The sequence below is a fragment of the Abrus precatorius genome, unplaced genomic scaffold (assembly GCF_003935025.1).
Source record: "Abrus precatorius isolate BTA unplaced genomic scaffold, Abrus_2018 Scaffold2, whole genome shotgun sequence".
NCBI classification, from domain to species: Eukaryota; Viridiplantae; Streptophyta; class Magnoliopsida; order Fabales; family Fabaceae; genus Abrus; species Abrus precatorius.
The window spans coordinates 29,046,761-29,060,178 of record NW_020874362.1 but is presented as its reverse complement, the minus strand read 5'-3'; the positions used below and the strand labels follow the sequence as shown (position 1 = coordinate 29,060,178).

General features: G+C 25.0%; 1 pseudogene; it reads left to right on the top strand.

Annotated features, from left to right (window-relative positions):
- Window positions 1–7,380: 7,380 nt before the first annotated feature.
- Window positions 7,381–10,020, top strand: LOC113859780 (annotated as a pseudogene).
- Window positions 10,021–13,418: the final 3,398 nt, after the last annotated feature.

Sequence of the window (13,418 nt, the reverse complement as noted above, 5' to 3'; positions counted from 1 at the left end):
AACGTTTTGAAAAATTGCACAATACTGACCTTGTGGATCTTTTGATTAAAAGATTTTTTAATCTAATGATTAATAATGCTTCAGAGAAAATAATTTTACAGAGTAGTTTTGAAATTTTTATACTCCATCATCTTAATCATCCATGACACTACCACGTTTTTATCTTTGGTTTCAGCAATATGCTTTGTTTTTTACATCTGGTTTACCTGATGGCAGCGCCAAATATGTAAATTCCCGAGACGAGAGTATGTTCCATTCAACCACATTTCACCACAACAAAAGCCACATCAACAAAGCAAGTCCATCAATTATGTGCAATCCTCAATGTTAGGAAATGGATCCTGCAGATTATACGAGAACTGTATACAGTTTTTCGTAAGCGAAATTGATACGGCAATTTTCTTTATTCTTATCTTACTTTTTTTTTCTCCTTTACTCTTTTCTCATCTCTTCTTTTTCACCCTATTTTATTTTATCTCTTTTGTTTCCATCCAACTTCATTCTTTTTCTTTATTTTTTTTATTTTTCACTCTTTTCTCATTTCCTCTTTTTCACCCTATCCTCTCTTTTATTTTCACCTAACTTCATTCTTTTTCTCCATTTCTTCTTCCTTCAATCTTACTTAATCTTTTTTTTTATCTTTCCTTATCTAACTTTTCTCTCTTTCCTTGTCATTCATTCTTATCTTTTTCTTTTTTTATCCAGTTTTTTTTCCCTCTTTCTTTAGCTTTCCCACACTCTCATTCTTCCTATCTCTCGCCTCAATCTTCTTCTCAGTCTTCTTTGACTTTTTTATTTAAATGTTATAAATTTAAAAATAATTTCTTAAATTATAGACTTTTTAAAAAAAATTTTTTATTTGAAGTGATTTAGTTGACATGTCATGCTATTTGGCAAGATGGGTGACAAAAATATTAATTTTTTTTTAAAAAATAACAAATTTTGCCACTTAAAATGCGAAATAAAACACATGTAAGCATCTAAAAAATTTTACAATATTTATGGCGAAACTAACATGTGTCACGATTTTAATGAATTTCGTCATGAAAAATGAGAAACCTTAGATGGTGACACGTGTCACGATCTTAGTGAGTTTCGCCATAAAAATTGCACAACTTACCGAAAGTTGACAAGTGTCATGATTTTAACTCATTACGCAAATTAAATATAAATTATATTATTTTATTATAAAATTATAATCACATCATAATTAAATAAAATTCTAACAAAATTAACTAACATTATACCTAAAAATATTTTTTTTATTTACATACTATTTTAAATTATATCTTAATTTAAAAATTAAAATTATTAACATAGTTAAGCATAATATTTTTTATCAGTATATATTAATTATAATTATATTAAAATTAAAAAAATAAATTAGTAACGTAATAACAACAAATATTTTTATATTTACATACAAATTACTAATGTAATGTAATGACAATGCATAATTTACTTTCATTAATTTTACTGATATCGAATTTAAATTTTCATACAAATAATGACCATATTTAAAATTAAAATAAAATTACTAACATAAAATAATATAAAATATTTTTTATTTACATATAAATTTAAATTATATTGAAATTAAAAAATAAATTACTAACATAATACCAGAAAATATTTCTTATATTTATATATAAATTATTAATGTAATCACAATACATAATTTACTTTCATTAATTTTAATAACATATTCAAACTAAATCTAATTTAAATTTACATACAAATCAGATCATATTTAAAATAAAAATAAAATAACTAACATAATACTATAAAATATTTTTTTATTTGCATACAAATTTAAATTATATCTTAATTAAAAAATAAAATTACTAACATAATTAAACATAACAGTTTTTATTAGTAGATACTAATTATAATTACAGTGAAATTAAAATAAATAAATTACTAATATAATACTAAAAAATATTTTTTATATTTATATACAAATTAATAACGTAATCACAATACATAATTTTTTTATTAATTTTAATAATATAATAAAACAAAATCTACTTTATTTTTATATACAAGATCACATTTAAAATAAAAATTAAATTACTAAAATAGTAATAATTTGTATGTAAATATTAAAAATATTTTCTTCTATGTTAGTAATATATTTTTTAAATTTTAATATAATTATAATGAATATCTACTGATAAAAATTATTATGCTTAATTTTGTTAATAATTTTAATTTTTTAAATTAAGATGTAATTTAAAATAGTATGTAAATAAAAAAATATTTTTAGGTATAATGTTAGTTAATTTTGTTAGAATTTTATTTAATTATGATGTGATTATAATTTTATAATAAATCAAAATAATATATATTTAATTTGCATAATGGGTTAAAATCGTGACACTTCTTAACTTTCTGTAAGTTGTGCAATTTTTATAGCGAAATTCACTAAAATCGTGACACGTGTCACCATCTAAAAGTTTTTCACTATTTATAGTGAAATTGCCTATTAATTTTATCATAAATATTGTGAAATTTTCCAAATACTTACACGTGTCATGATCTGGTTATTTCGCACTCTAGGTGATGAAATTTATTTTTTTTTAAAAAAAAAATATTTTTGTCAGCCGTTTTGGCAAAATAATATGCTACGTTAACCAAATTACTCCAGATAAAAAAATAGTTTTAAAAAATTTATAATTTAAGAAATTATTTTTAAATTTATAATATTTAAATAAAAAATTCATCTTCTTTTTCCTTTGGTTTGTGTGCGTTCCTTTGGTCTATGTTGATGCCAATTTCGAAGGGATCTGCGATGATTTCCAAGGACGGATTGGAAGAGGGAAACGGGAGCTGATGGATAAAGAAAAGAATGATGAGACAACTGAAATTGATAATTTCCAGTCTGTAGATCAGCATTTTACATTTTTACATTTTGTTTATTGGAAAGTTACTCTTAGTTGTCAAATTAAAGGAGGACAGTAGAATCACTATCCAAACCAGCACCTAGACAGTTGAAAGTGTCCCCCACATGTACGGCTTTTACTTTCTCATGCCTGCCATAATTCAACGCTAAAACATCCATCTATGGTGTGTCACTTTATCAGAAAATTTCTTCATACACTAGTTGATGTCATGTTAAACAAACCAAATTTGATTTATAAACACCGCAACATTATCAACACTCATTCAGGGTTTTGGTAAGGGTACATGGTGTACCATGTATTTATGAGTATGACTACTCTGACTGTTGATTCAAAATTAGATGTCCTTCTTTCTATAAAAAGATTTTCTCATGTTATATGACTTTTTCCGTATTTTTATATTTTTGTTTAAATAAAAATACAAAAATATAACAATATGAGAATTATGTTTGTGCAAAAAAAAATGAAGGGATTCGAATCCCGTCTTTTTAACTCATTCTACCATTATACTTCAGGATACATTCATTTTATTTTATGGTTAAGATGATTTATTACAACGTCCATTTTTTTTTTATCAGAATCAATACATAATATAAATATATTAAGAATTTTGTTTCTTCTGCTGTCGCATTAGCCATCTTACATGACTTGGTTATGACTAAATTTGCTGAGGCTGATTAAAACTTAAATATTCTTTGAAATATTTTTGACATTTAATGATTGTTTGATATGAGAGAAAATAGAAAGGGAATTGTGTTAAGAGAAAATGAGACTTCCGTTTTGTCCTAGTTGGTTGTGAAGAGAAGATAAAGTGGGAAAAAAATGATAGCTAAGATGACCTAATCTTTGTCTCCTTCCATGAGAAGATGAATGTTGTTCGAAATGACATATTTACCTCTTTTCTTATCTATTATTATTATTACATTGGAACGGTATAAGAGATATTCAATGTAAATATAACAAGAATGAATATTTTATTTCTTTTATTTATCTCTTTATTTAACAATAGAAGAGAAAACTGGTTTTTCTTTTCATTCTTCTCTCTACATTTAATTGAAGCATAAGATTATAGAAATTTTTATTTATTATATTTTTGACGCAAAATTTTTTAATATTTATTTCTTATTATATACATAAGATTAAAATTTGTTTGACACTAATGTTTTATTTTAAACACTTAGAAAATTATAAAATATAAAATTAATTAATTTAATTGATGATTTGAAACTTCTTATTAAATTAAATTTATAAAAAATAATATAAGTGAGTATTTCATTACAATATTTTATTTCAATATATAATTATTTTTAAAATATGAGAAATATTAAGTTTTGAATAATATATTTATAAATATTTAAATTATATAAAATTTGATGTATATAATTATAAAATAATATAAGATGACTTAATGATTAAATTAATTAATTTTATACTTTGTAAAAAGTTATTGAATGATATAAATATTTAAATTTAACACTTTTAAAGTGTGTTTAAATGAAATATTTTAATGATTAATTTTTTTAAAAATAATTTGTAAGTTTATGAGTTAAAATTTATTGTTTACATATTTAATTTTTAAAAATTAAAAAATTTTAGTGAGGATTTTCTGTGAAATGGCCGAGCGCATTCTTTTCGACCGCAAATCAAAATAGCCTGCTTTCCTGGCATCGTGGCATTCGGACGGCCTTGTGCGTCAACAACCACATTGCCTGAAGTCATTATTGACATTTATGAAGTTGTTCAACCACCTGCACTACGCTTTCCATCTTATATGAGATGTTATCTTAAATATAGAAAATATATAATAAATAGTTATTAAAATTACATACATTATATGTTTTTATAGATTAATAATATTAAATGATTTTTTAAAAATATTTTATAGTAAGAATAAATTTATTTTTTTAGAAAATAACAAATAATGAAACAGTATTTGATTAATATTTCAATTAGAAAGTATTAAAAGATGATTTGATTATTTAAAATCTCATTTTAAATTAAAATTGAGTCTTAATAATTATCATTTAATTAAAAATTATATATTTTAAATTATGTTAACAAAATAAATTAAAAATCATGATAAATATACGATTTTTTAATGTACAATAATACATAATAAAAAATTAATAAATGAAAATTATTATAATTTATAATATTTAATAAGTTAAATTAGTAAATTGGTTTATTAAATTATTATTTTTTGGTTCAATCTTTTTTTTTCAAAATTTTATTTTAATTTTCTAACTTTCAAAATATTTCAAATATGTTTTTTCATAAAAAAAATTAACTTAATTAAATATTACTATTCATCTTATCTTTCAATAAGACATTTTTTTATGTCTCATCATTCTTCATTTTTTTTTCTCTGTCGTATTCTCTTTATCTTCTTACCTTTTATTTACGTTTTAATGACTCATTTCACTTAATTTAAACTCTAATAAATAATACAACACATTAATTTTCAAGTTGCAGGAAAAGACTAGAAACAATGTAATATCATGGGATCGAATTCAACAAGGTTATGAGATAGGTGGAGGCGTGGAGGCCATGAGATCGAAAGTTACTTGTTAAGCTAAGACATTAACTACTAAAAAAATAGGAGTATGAAAGATAATATGATAACAGCATATCACGGCTATTACAGAAAAAGATAATTATACAATCCTAAAGATAATACTCCAATAGTGTTTATGCAAATTGGTGTAATTGGAATTACCACGTTATCAACATATGCTCCACATACCGTATAATTTTCCTGAGTGACTGAAGTTCCTCATCTCTCACGTAGAGAGCTAAATCACCAAATTGTCAAATCATAGAATTGTGGTCACTGAAAAAAACTACTCAAGTAAATTTGGGAAGACTTTATTGGTCCCACGTCTAAGATTTTTATTGCTTCAAAAAGAACTCATTACACAAAGTATTGCAAATGTCACAATTTTATTATTATTTCAAACAACCTAAATCTTTAATAGACTGTAACAAATTTAAATTTAGTTCAAAAATTTGAAGAACGAGATATAAAATTGAGAAATTCAATTCAATTAAGAAAGTACTTTAAATATATGATCATGAATATATAAAACAATTAAATTTCAAAGAAATAAATAATAAAAATTAAAAATATTATAAGCAAATATAATAATTATATTTCTATGATACTTTTTTTTATCTCTTTTATTATATAATTAATTATGTTGCTTATTTTTACCTTGTACTTTCATATTTTTATTTTATTTTATACATCCTTGACATTGTTCAAACAAAACAGAACAAAAATGCTGACAATGCTATGTTACAAGAACAACAACTACACAAATAATCGAAGAATGCCAACAACCACAAGATCAGCATTTATGGAAAAGGTCCCGTGTTTGCTGAAGTAACCCAGCTTACATATGAAAAATAAATATAAAATTTATTTTAACTTTTTATTTGAATTGTAATTCTTGAGGATCCAAGTTAAGAATTAAATATATATATATATAATAACTGTTTTTTTCTTTAACTTTTCAATTAAGATTTGGCTTCAAACTGAATTTTTAATTCTAACGGGATAATTGGAACCAGGACCCAATTATCGAAGGCTTAATCTCCAGGACATTTTCATGGGTACGATAAAATCCTAAGGAAAAAAAGATGTAGACACTCAACTTGATAACTCGACTAACCTTAAAAGTTTATTGGACCTTTAGGTCTCGACATATTGCATTTATATTATATTCGGTTTGTCCTTTCAGTTGTTTTATTCCAGCTCACTATTATTATATATTTTATTTTTAATAACGACAGTTAATAATAAAATTTGTTGAATTCATATTTTTCTTTTATTATTAGTAATAAAATACCAGATTTCTTTATTCGTATCACACATTTTGATTAATAAGATAGTATTATTCTCTTGGAAAAAATTATTTTAAAACAAGTATTCGAAAACATTCCTTAATTTTAAAATTTTATCACTAAAACGTACATAATATTTAAATTTATGCATTTCATCAAAATATATTAGCTCGTGCCCTGATTGATCAGATCATTAGTCTGTCGGGTCAATGTTAAAATATACTTTTTTAATTTGTGTAATATTATATAAGATAAAACTTATATATTAATTTTTTTTTATCAAAAATACATAATTTAAAGCAATTCAGTGCTGATATATGATTTTTTATTCATGCAATGTTGCACATATTGTTGATATTACAATATACTTTAAGCTAAACTAAAAAATTACAGATTTTGTTGTTGACTTCAATTTAGAGACTCTTGCACGTATCTATTAACGTTAAGTTGACAATAATCTGCATGGCGAACAATTTTCAATGCTGAGTATAAATATTTCCAACAAAGTTGCTACGAAATAGCGAGACTAAATTCTAATCAACATAAGGCTCTCAAATAGGAAATGCAAGTTCACACTACTATAAAAAGCAATTGTTAGTAACCGCAAAATTAAACCATATTTAGGCAAACAAACAAGATGGTTTATGAGTCCCTCACACTAGTTTTCATTCTAATCCTCTCTGTTTCCCTTCTCCATTTCATTTTCTTTGAGAGAAAAAATAAATCAAAGCCCAAATTGAAGTACCCTCCAAGCCCACAAGCAATACCAGTAATTGGGCATCTCCATCTGCTTAAACCTCTCATCCATCACGCCTTCCGAGACCTCTCTATCCGATATGGCCCTCTTATGAGCCTTCGAATTGGTTCTGTTCGGTTCGTCATTGCAAGCACCCCAGCACTCGCCAAAGAGTTTCTCAAAACCCACGAACTCACATTTTCTTCACGAAAAATGAGCATGGTCATCAACATGGTCACCTACGATAATGCCACGTTTGCTTTCGCTCCTTATGACACTTACTGGAAATTCATAAAAAAGCTAAGCACCACTGAGCTATTGGGTAACCGAACCATGGCACAGTTTCTACCTATTCGAACTCGAGAACTCCACGAATTCATTCAAATTCTCGCGTTAAAATCAAAGGCCAATGAGAACGTGAATCTCACCGATGAATTGTTGAGGCTTTCAAACAACATAATATCGCAAATGATGTTGAGTATTAAGAGCTCGGGAACAGACGGTGAAGCAGAACAAGCAAGGGCTTTGGTCCGTGAGGTCACACAAATTTTCGGAGAATTTAATGTCTCAGATTTCATAGGGTTCTTTAAAAAGTTAGACTTGCAAGGTTTTAAGAAGAGGGCAATGGACGTACATAGGAGATACGATGCTTTGTTGGAGAAGATCATCTCTGATCGCGAGGAATCAAGAAAGAAAGCACAAGGTACAAATGGAGATGGCAGTGAAGAGAAATTGAAGGATTTTCTTGACATTTTGCTTGATGTTGGTGAGGAAAAAGATTGTGAGGTCACGTTGACTAGGAACCATATCAAATCTTTGATCTTGGTATGTATGTTTTCTCCTTACGCTTGTTATAGAGATTATTATTTATTATACTGAATAATAATAATTTAATAACCCAGGGTTACATAAAAATTTTGAATCCTCTAACAAAATTAACCAACAAAAAAAAGATTTTGTCAACTTGCATATAATATTTTTAATGAAAAATGTTAAATATTTACTGTTTTAAAAAATATTTATTATATTAAAGATATAAAGAGTGTAATAAATAATATTTTTTAATAAAATTCATTATTAATAGATGTTTAAATTTGATCTTAAAAATTAAAGTAAGTTAATAAAACAGATAAAATTATATTTCAACATTGGAAGATATGAGATTGGTCAACTGTAAAATATTATAAAATTTTGTAATTATCAATTGTACACCTAATGGTCGACAATTTTGGTGCAGATGATTGAATGATTGAGAAGATCCAAATTTATTAACCCAAATTTGATAATATAATGTGAAAATATAAAAAATATAGAAAATATGATGAGAAAAATGAAGTAGGGTATAAATATAAACCCTGATGTGTACATGAAAAAGTTATAATATTAAATAATGATATCAGGATTATTTTGTTACCGGAAAAAATAGGTTGACACTGTTACGAGGCATATGCAACCTTTTAAGAAAAAGAGAGAAAAAAAAATATTGTTTTGACAAATATTTTAAAATATTTTTTTATAGTTGATATATATTTTTGACACGTGTATTAAAAGAAGATAATAAATAAGTAAGAGAACAAAATTATTATATATAGTATTACATATGATATTAATTTTTATTATTTAATAATAAAATTTTAAAAAGAAATATAATGATTTATGCAATAAATAATACAATAGACAAAAACAAAAAATGTAACATAGTGTAAAAATTAGAGTCTGGAAATATTAAATTATTTATTATAACCATATATGAAAGTTGCCATGAGACGATTAGCATTACATATTAGCCTACATTATGAAATTTTTATTATTATTCAATTGATCACATAGTTGTCTTATAAAAGAACAAATTCTTGTAATGTTTAATTTATTAATTATAATTCTCAGGATTACTTTACAGCAGCAACTGACACAACTGCCATATCAGTAGAATGGACAATAGCAGAATTGTTCAACAATCCAAAGGTGCTGAAGAAAGCCCAAGAAGAAGTGGACAAAGTCACAGGAAATGAACGATTGGTGTGTGAAGCAGATAGTCCAAACATTCCGTATATCCATGCAATCATAAAAGAAACAATGAGACTTCACCCACCAATACCAATGATTATGAGGAAAGGAGTTGAAGATTCCGTGGTTAATGGGAATATAATTCCAAAAGGCTCAATTATATGTGTAAACATTTGGGCAATGGGGAGGGACCCAAAGATTTGGAAAAACCCATTAGAGTTCAGGCCAGAGAGGTTTTTAGAAATTTAAGGAAGTGATATAGATATCAAAGGACAACACTTTGAGTTGTTGCCTTTTGGTAGTGGAAGAAGAGGTTGCCCCGGCATGCCTTTGGCCATGAGGGAATTGCCCACTATCATTGGAGCCATTATTCAATGCTTTGAGTGGAAGATGCTTGATTCCCAAGGTCAAATCTTAGAGCATGGCAAAAGTAAAATAACTATGGATGAACGACCAGGATTAACTGCTCCTAGGGCTAATGATCTTATTGGTATTCCAGTTACACGATTAAATCTCTCCCCTTTTTTTCAGTGAAGTCTTAAGGAAATTTGTGACTATGTAATGCCGCATATATTAATTAGTGTGAAATTTATATTGTAAGAAGAAATGGTGAATAATTTGTATAAATAAATAAATAAATGTAACAACGATGTAGAATTTTATTTTATTTTATTTTTTAAAAATGTGTTCATAGTGATGATCAAATTGACGTCATAAAATTAAGAATTAAATAGAAATAGTAAAAATATAATAAAGCAATATTAAAATATTTTTTATAAAAAATTATAAAAATAAACTTAAATTAAAGTAAATTGTAGAAAAATAAACGTACAACTATGATTAACACAAGTCCATTAATATCTGGATCACTGAGTCTAATTGGTACACAGAACTTTGGTTTATAGAAATTTTTTGATAGTTTGTATAGAAAAGTTGTAACCTTTAAAATATAAAACCTAGTCCTATTTATACACATTGTCTTTAACCGTCTTTCTTCTGGGGCAAGTTCTTTTGTAGCTTTTTTTAGGATATTTGGTATGACTATTACAACTTTCTCGCCTCACGATCTTCGCCACATATTTTAATTCGCAATTGGTGATAACTGTTAGTAAGTGAGGAAATTTGACCTTTCTGACTGAAACTTTAATTTCTTATTTTTAACAGAAATTGACTGGCTGATGCCTAAAATCAAATAAATTACAGTCAAAATTCACCTTACATAATCTTCAAGATGTATATGAGCTTTCAAGTTATCCAACCCATTCACCGACCACAAATAAGGTTCTATAGCTTAGGAAAATGTTTATTCTCCCAAAATATACAATTTGTTTATTATTAAGATGATTATGAACTGTAAAATTTTATTTCAAACAGTATTTGTGGTGTAGTTAAGAATATAAGATATTTTATTTCTTTTTTATTTATATAAATTTTTATACAAGTTAAAATTAAATTTAAAGTCTTGCTTATACTATTTTAAATATTTGGTTTTTCTAATATTATTGTTAAATTTACAAGCACCATAAAAGATTTTTACCAAGTAAAAGTTAAATTTGGATATGTTTCAATTGGTATTTTTTTTTCTCTTTTAATTTTAAAGTTTCCATGCCTTTAATTTTATATTTATTTTTTTTATTTCTCTTTCTTTATTGTAACATTATATATTACACTTATTTATTCATTTATTATTTTTTCAATTGGATCTCCAAAAGGTAAAACTAGTCGTTGTTTTAGCTTTATTTAGGCTTCAAACTCATGGATTTAAGCAAAAAGATGAAAATCGCAAATGGAAAACATAGAAGGAGGAAGTAGTGATGTAGCACCACTTCAAAGGATTGAAGATAAGTCAATGATTGCATTCACCACATGGATGAATCCATGATAAAAATAGTGTTATTAATTTTTTAAGGAGAAAATTCAGCAAAAAAACTCAACTCAAAAGGGAAGAAAAAAATGCACAATGCATCAAATAAATTCTAATCTCTGAATTTTACAAAGAGCTTAGCCTAATGAACTGCCAAAAAGGTCTCTAATGAACTGCCAAAATAAGGAAAAGAAAGAAAATGAGAAATGGGCTGAATACATAGCTTAAAATATAGTCTAATAGAAGCTCAAACAAAATACAAAAGACTTCAACCCAAAGCTCAATAGACTTCCCGGACCTATGGCCAAAATATAAGGCCTAAAATTAAACTAAGCTAAGTCTTTAATTTTATTATGTAACTATACAATTACAAGTAAGAGTATAAAGGGATTCTAGGGCTCCTAGGATTATATCATATAGTTAAGTGGTATATCTGATAAATCTGTATTTTAGCATGACTTTATAAATTTTTTATAATTAATAATAATTTTGTATTTCTTTTCTTATTATTATTTATCTTATTGCGCTATACTTGTATGTTCACAATTGATAACTCTTAAATATACCATAATTAATTATAGAAGTGATCATTTCACATATAGTTAATGGATCTATAAGATAAAACGAAACAAAAAATTAGATAGATCATTCTTAGTTCTTATTTTTTAATCGTTATTAAATTAACATCTTATAAATTCTTTATTCTTTCTCTCTCTTTTACATTGTATAATCATTGTGAGTAATAGCTTAGAAAAAATTGTTATTATTGCATAATCATTAAAAGTTAATAGATTTAATATGAATGATTAACAATCATAGAAAAATTGAAATTAGAATTAATCTAAAAAAGAATATAAAAAATTATAGATGTCAAATCATACGCTCTAAATTTTTCTTGAGTAGTTTATTGTCAAAGTTTGTACTATTTTAATTTTTAATTATTTTTATATTTAAATTCTTAGTTTACTTAATTTTGCATATTTTAAATTTAAATAATTAAATTAAAAAAACTTTTAATAATTAAAAATCATTTTTATGAAACAACATTTTGAATAAGTATACTTATTCACTAATAATATCAAGTTATATTTATTTTTTATTTTTGATTTTGGCATGTTTGTCAATATTTTAAAGTAGATATATTTTTTACACTTCATGACGTAGAATAGGTAGAGAAAAGAGAAAGATAAAGAAAAAATAAATATACGAGATGATATGATAAAAAAAAGGATTAAAAAATCAATATAAATGAAAATATATAACCGACTGACGTAACTGCACTATGCAACCGCTTACTGTGTAAATGCAAGTTTTTTTATTTAAATATTGTAAATTTTAAAAAAATTCTTAAATTATAGATTTTTTAAAATATTTACTTTTATGGGGTGATTTGGTTGACGTGACAAGCTATTTCGCTAAAATGATACGAAAATATTAATTTTTTTTAAAAAAATAACAAATTTCGCTACCTAAAGTGCGAAATAAACAAATCATGACACGTGTAAGCATCAGGAAAGTTTCACAATATTTATGGCGAAATTAATAAGCAGTTTCGCCATAAAAAGTGAGAAACTCATAGATGGCGACACGTGTCACGATCTTAGTGAATTTCACCATAAAAATTGCACAACGTGACAAGTGTCACGATTTTAACCAATTACGCAAATTAAATATAAATTATTTTAATTTATTATAAAATTATAATCACATCATAATTAAATAAAATTAACTAACATTATACCTGGAAATATTTTCTTGTATGTTAGTAATATATTTTTTAAATTTTAATATAATTGTAATGAATATCTACTAATAAAAATTACTATGCTTAATTATGTTAATAATTTTAATTTTTTAAACTAAGATGTAATTTAAAATAGTATGTAAATAAAAAAAATATTTTTAGGTATAATGTTAGTTAATTTTATTTAATTATGATGTGATTATAATTTTATAATAAATTAAAATAAATTATATTTAATTTGACTAATGGGTTAAAATCGTGACACTTGTCATCTTTCTGTAAGTTGTGCAATTTTTCTGGCGAAATTTACTATGATCGTGACAT